Raw genomic sequence first — 8,943 nt, forward strand, 5'->3', positions numbered from 1 at the left:
CTCTACACATCACTCTACACAACATTGAAAACATCATTCTACACTTCACTCTACACAACATTGAAATCATCACTCTACACTACATTGAAAACATCACTCTACACATCACTCTACACAACATTGAAAACATCACTCTATACATCACTCTACACAACATTGAAAACATCCCTCTAAACATCACTCTACACAACATTGAAAACATCACTCTACACTTCACTCTACACAACATTGAAATCATCACTCTACACTACATTGAAAACATCACTCTACACATGACTCTACACAACATTGAAAACATCACTCTACACATCACTCTACACAACATTGAAAACATCACTCTATACATCACTCTACACAACATTGAAAACATCACTCTACACATAACTCGACACAACATTGTAAACATCACTCCACACATGAGTCTACACAACATTGAAAAAATCACTCTCTCTACATCATTCTGCACAGCATTGAAAACATCACTCCACACATCACTCTCCACAACATTGAAATATCACGCTACACATCACTCTGCACAACATTGAAAACATCACTCTACACATCACTCTGCACAACATTGAAAACATCACTCTGCACATCACTCTATGCAACATAGAAAACATCACTCTGCACCAACCTCTGCACAACATTGAAAACATCACTCTACACATCACTCTACACAACATTGAAAACATCACTCTACACATCACTCAGCACAACATTGAAAACATCACTCTACACATCGCTCTGCACAACATTGAAAACATCACTCTACACAGCACTCTAAACAACATTGAAAACATCACTCTACAAAACTATCTACACAACATTGAAAACCTCACTCTACACATCACTCTACGCAACATTGAAAACATCACTCTACACATCAATCTATACGATATTGAAAACATCACTCTACACATCACTCCACACAACATTGAAATATCACGCTACACATCACTCTGTACAACATTGAAAACATCACTCTACACATCACTCTGCACAACATTGAAAACATCACTCTACACATCACTCTACACAACATTGAACACATCACTCTACACATCACTCTGCACAACATTGAAAACATCACTCTACACATCACTCTATACAACATAGAAAACATCACTCTGCATCTCACTCTGCACAACATTGAAAACATCACTCTACACTTCACTCGACACAACATTGAAAACATCACTCTGCACAACAATCTACACAACATTGAATACATCACTCAACACATCACTCTACACAACATTGTAAACATCACTCTACACATCACTCAAACAACATTTAAAACATCACTCTACACTGCACTCGACACAACATTGAAATCATCACTCTACACAACAATCTACACAACATTGAAAACATCACTCTACACATCACTCTACACAACATTGAAAACATCACTCTACACATCAATCTATACACTATTGGAAACATCAGTCTACACATCACTCCACACAACATTGAAAACACCATTCTACACATCACTCTGCACAACATGGAAAACATCACTCTACACATCACTCTACACTACATTGAAAACATCACTCTACGCATCACTCTACACAAGATTGAAAACAGCACTCTACAAATCACTCGATACAACATTGAAAAAATCACTCTGCACATCACTCTACACAACATTGTAAACATCACTCTACACATGAGTCTACACAACATTGAAAAAATCACTCTGTACATCATTCTGCACAACATTGAAAACATCACTCTATACAGCACTCTGCACAACATTGGAAACAACACTCTACACATCACTCTACACAACATTGAAAACATCACTCTACACATCACTCGACACAACATTGAAAACATCACTCTACACATCACTCTATACAACATAGAAAACATCACTCTGCATCCCACTCTGCACAACATTGAAAAAATCACTCTACACATCACTCTACACAACATTGTAAACATCACTCTACACATCACTCTACACACCATTGAAAACATCACTCTACACATCACTCTACACAACACTGAAAACATCACTCAACACATCAATCTACACAACATTGAAAACATCACTCTACACATCACTCTACACAACATTGAAAACATCAATCTACACAGCACTCTACAGATTATTGAAAACATCACTCTACACATCACTCTACACAACATTGTAAACATCACTCTACACATGACTCTACACAACATTGAAAAAAATCACTCTGTTCATCACTCTACACAACATTGAAAACATCACTTTACACATCAATCTATACAATATTGAAAACATCACTCTACAAATCACTCCACACAACATTGAAAACATCATTCTACATATCACTCTGCACAACATTGAAAACATCACTCTACACATCACTCTACACAACATTGAAAACATCACTCTACACTTCACTCTACACAACATTGAAATCATGACTCTACACTACATTGAAAACATCACTCTACACATCACTCTACACAAGATTGAAAACAACACTCTACACATCAAGCCACACAACATTGAAATATCACGCTACACATCACTCTGCACAACATTGAACACATCACTCTACACATCACTCTTCACAACATTGAAAACATCACTCTACACATCACTCTACACAACTTTGAAAACATCACTCTACGCATCACTCTACACAACATTGAAAACATCAGTCTTCACATCACTCTATACAACAGAGAAAACATCACTCTGCACCTCACTCTGCACAACATTGAAAAAAACACTCTACACATCACTCTACACAACATTGAAAACATCACTCCACACATCACTCAGCACAACATTGAAAACATCACTCTACACATCACTCTGCACAACATTGAAAACAACACTCTACACATCACTCTACACAACTTTGAAAACATCACTCTACGCATCACTCAACACAAGATTGAAAACAACACTCTACACATCACTCTGCACAACATTGAAAACAACACTCTACACATCACTCTACACAACTTTGAAAACATCACTCTACGCATCACTCAACACAAGATTGAAAACAACACTCTACAAATCACTCGACACAACATTGAAAAAATCACTCTGCACATCACTCTACACAACATTGTAAACATCACTCTACACATCACTCTACACACCATTGAAAACATCACTCTACACATTACTCTACATAACACTGAAAACATCACTCAACACATCAATCTACACAACATTGAAAACATCACTCTACACATCCCTCTACACAACATTGAAAACATCAATCTACACATGACTCTACACAACATTGAAAACATCACTCTACACATCACTCTACACAACATTGTAAACATCACTCTACACATGAATCTACACAACATTGAAAAAAAGCACTCTGTACATCACTCTACACAACATTGAAAACATCACTTTACACATCATTCTGTACAACATTGAAAACATCACTCTACACATCACTCTGCACAACATTGAAAACATCACTCTACACATCACTCTATACAACATAGAAAACATCACTCTGCATCTCACTCTGCACAACATTGAAAACATCATTCTGCACATCACTCTACACAACATTGAAAACATCACTCTACACATCACTCAGCACAACATTGAAAACATCACTCTACACATCACTCTGCACAACATTGAAAACATCACTCGACACAGCACTCCACACAACATTGAAAACATCACTCTACAAAACAATCTACACAACATTGAAAACATCACTCTACACATCAATCTATACGATATTGAAAACATCACTCTACACATCACGCCACACAACATTGAAATATCACACTACACATCACTCTGCACAACATCGAAAACATCACTCTACACATCACTCTTCACAACATTGAAAACATCACTCGACACATCACTCTACACAACATTGAAAACATCACTCTACACATCACTCCACACAACATTGAAAACATCATTCTACATATCACTCTGCACAACATTGAAAACATCACTCTACACATCACTCTACACAACATTGAAAACATCACTCTACACTTCACTCTACACAACATTGAAAACATCACTCCACACTACATTGAAAACATCTCTCTACACATCACTCTACACAAGATTGAAAACAAAACTCTATACATCACTCGACACAACATTGAAAAAATCCTCTCCACATCACTCTACACACAATTGAAAACATCACTCTACACATCACTCTACACAACACTGAAAACATCACTCAACACATCACTCTATACAACATTGAAAACATCACTCTACACATCACTCTACACAACATTGAAAACATCAATCTGCACATCACTCTACAGATTATTGAAAACATCACTCTACACAACATTGAAAACATCACTCAATACATCACTCTGCACAGCATTGAAAACATCACTCTACACATCACTCTACACAATATTGTAAACATCACTCTACACATGACTCTACACAACATTGACAAAATCACTCTGTCCATCATTCTGCACAACATTGAAAACATCACTCTGCACATCACTCTACAGAACATTGAAAACATCACTCTACACATCACTCTCCACAACATTGAAATATCACGCTACACATCACTCTGCACAAAATTGAAAACATCACTCTACACATCACTCTACACAACATTGAAAACATCACTCTACACATCACTCAGCACAACATTGAAAACATCACTCTACACATCACTCTGCACAACATTGAAAACATCACTCTACACATCACTCTATACAACATAGAAAACATCACTCTGCATCTCACTCTGCACAACATTGAATACATCACTCTACACATCACTCTACACAACATTGAAAACATCACTCTACACATCACTCAGCACAACATTGAAAACATCACTCTACACATCACTCTGCACAACATTGAAAACATCACTCGACACAGCACTCTACACAACATTGAAAACATCACTCTACAAAACAATCTACACAACATTGAAAACATCACTCTACACATCAATCTATACGATATTGAAAACATCACTCTACACATCACGCCACACAACATTGAAATATCACGCTACACATCACTCTGCACAACATTGAAAACATCACTCTACACATCACTCTGCACAACATTGAAAACATCACTCTACACATCACTATATACAACATAGAAAACATCACTCTGCACCTCACTCTGCACAACCTTGAAAACATCGCTGTACACATCACTCTGCACAACATTGGAAACTTCACTCTACGTATCACTCTGCACAACATTGAAAACATTACTTTACACATCACATCACTCTACTCATCACTCTACACAACATTGAAAACATCACACTACACATCACTCTACACAACATTGAAAACATCACTCTACACTTCACTCTACACAACATTGAAAACATCACTCTACACTACATTGAAAACATCACTCTACACATGACTCTACACAACATTGAAAACATCACTCTCTACATCACTCGACACAACATTGAAAAATTCACTATACACATCACTCCACACAACAATGAAAACAACACTCTACAAATCACTCGACACAACACTGAAAACATCACTCAACACATCACTCTACACAACATTGAAAACATCACTCGACACATCACTCGACGCAACATTGAAAACATCGCTCTACACATCAATCTATACGATATTGAAAACATCACTCTACACATCACGCCACACAACATTGAAATGTCACGCTACACATCACTCTGCACAACATCGAAAACATCACTCTACACATCACTCTTCACAGCATTGAAAACATCACTCTACACATCACTCTACACAACATTGAAAACATCACTCTACACATCACTCCACACAACATTGAAAACATCACTCTACACTTCACTCTACACAACATTGAAAACATCACTCTACACTACATTGAAAACATCTCTCAACACATCACTCTACAAAAGATTGAAAACAACACTCTTTTTCCATCACTCGACACAACATTGAAAAAAGTCACTCTACACATCACTCTACACACCATTGAAAACATCACTCTACACATCACTCTACACAACACTGAAAACATCACTCTACACATCACTCTACACAACATTGAAAACATCAATCCGCACATCACTCTACAGATTATTGAAAACATCACTCTACACAGCATTGAAAACATCACTCTATACATCACTCTACACAACATTGAAAACTTCACTCTACACATCACTCGACACAACATTGTAAACATCACTCTACACATGAGTCTACACAACATTGAAAAAATCACTCTGTACATCATTCTGCACAACATTGAAAACATCACTCTATACATCACTCTGCACAACATTGGAAACAACATTCTACACATCACTCTACACAACATTGAAAACATCACTCTACACATCACTCTATACAACATAGAAAACATCACTCTGCATCTCACTCTGCACAACATTGAAAAAATCACTCTACACATCACTCTACACAACATTGAAAACATCACTCTACACATCACTCAGCACAACATTGAAAACATCACTCTACACATCACTCTGCACAACATTGCAAACATCACTCTACACAGCACTCTACACAACATTGAAAACATCACTCTACAAAACAATCTACACAACATTGAAAACATCACTCTACACATCACTCTACGCAACTTTGAAAACATCACTCTACACATCAATCTATACAATATTGAAAACATCACTCTACACATCACTCCACACAACATTGAAATATCACGCTACACATCACTCTGCACAACATTGAAAACATCACTCTACACATCACTCTGCACAACATTGAAAAAAACACTCTACACATCACTCTACACAACATTGAAAACATCACTCTACCCATCACTCAGCACAACATTGAAAACATCACTCTACACATCACTCTACACAACATTGAAAACATCACTCTACACATCACTCAGCACAACATTGAAAACATCACTCAACACATCACTCTACACAACACTGAAAACATTACTCAACACATCATTCTACACAACATTGAAAACATCACTCTACACATCACTCTACACAACTTTGAAAACATCAATCTACACATCACTCTACAGATTATTGAAAACATCACTCTACACCACATTGAAAACATCACTCTATACATCACTCTACACAACATTGAAAACGTCACTCTGCACATCACCCTACACAACACTGAAAACATCACTCTCCACAGCACTCTACACAACATTATAAACATCACTCTACACAACATTGAAAACTTCACACTACATATCACTCTTGACAACATTGAAAACATCACTCTACATATCACATCACTCTACACATCACTCTACACACCATTGTAAACATCACTCTACACATCACCCTACACAACATTGTAAACATCACTCTACACATCACTCTACACAACATTGAAAACATCACTCTACACATCAATCTATACAATATTGAAAACATCACTCTACACATCACACTGCACAACATTGAAAACATCACTCTACATATCACTCGACACAAAATTGAAAACATCACTCTACACATCACTCTACACACCATTGAAAACATCACTCTACACATCACTCCACACAACACTGAAAACATTACTCAACACATCACTCTACACAACATTGAAAACATCACTCTACACATCACTCTACACAACATTGAAAACATCAATCTACACATCACTCTACAGATTATTGAAAACATCACTCTACACAACATTGAAAACATCACTCTATATATCACTCTACACAACATTGAAAAAATCACTCTACACATCACTCTGCACAACATTGGAAACTTCACTCTACGTACCAGCCTGCACAACATTGAAAACATTACTCTTCACATCACATCACTCTACACATCACTCTACACAACATTGAACACATCACTCTACACATCACTCTACACAACATAGAAAACATCATTCTACACTACATTGAAAACATCACTCTACACATGACTCTACACAATATTGAAAACATCACTCTACACATCACTCTACACAACATTGAAAACATCACTCTATACATCACTCTACACAACATTGAAAACATCACTCTAAACATCACTCTACACAACATTGAAAACATCATTCTACACTTCACTCTACACAACATTGAAATCATCACTCTACACTACATTGAAAACATCACTCTACACATGACTCTACACAACATTGAAAACATCACTCGACACATCACTCTACACAACATTGAAAACATCACTCTATACATCACTCTACACAACATTGAAAACATCACTCTACACATAACTCGACACAACATTGTAAACATCACTCTACACATGAGTCTACACAACATTGAAAAAATCACTCTCTCTACATCATTCTGCACAACATTGAAAACATCACTCCACACATCACTCTCCACAACATTGAAATATCACGCTACACATCACTCTGCACAACATTGAAAACATCACTCTACACATCACTCTGCACAACATTGAAAACATCACTCTACACATCACTCTACACAGCATTGAAAACATCACTCTACACATCACTCTATACAACATAGAAAACATCACTCTGCACCAACCTCTGCACAACATTGAAAACATCACTCTACACATCACTCTACACAACATTGAAAACATCACTCTACACATCACTCAGCACAACATTGAAAACATCACTCTACACATCGCTCTGCACAACATTGAAAACATCACTCTACACAGCACTCTAAAGAACATTGAAAACATCACTCTACAAAACTATCTACACAACATTGAAAACCTCACTCTACACATCACTCTACGCAACATTGAAAACATCACTCTACACATCAATCTATACAATATTGAAAACATCACTCTACACATCACTCCACACAACATTGAAATATCACGCTACACATCACTCTGTACAACATTGAAAACATCACTTTACACATCACTCTGCACAACATTGAAAACATCACTCTACACATCACTCTACACAACATTGAACACATCACTCTACACATCACTC

The sequence above is a fragment of the Pristiophorus japonicus genome, chromosome 29, assembly GCF_044704955.1.
Source record: "Pristiophorus japonicus isolate sPriJap1 chromosome 29, sPriJap1.hap1, whole genome shotgun sequence".
In the NCBI taxonomy this organism is placed as follows: domain Eukaryota; kingdom Metazoa; phylum Chordata; class Chondrichthyes; family Pristiophoridae; genus Pristiophorus; species Pristiophorus japonicus.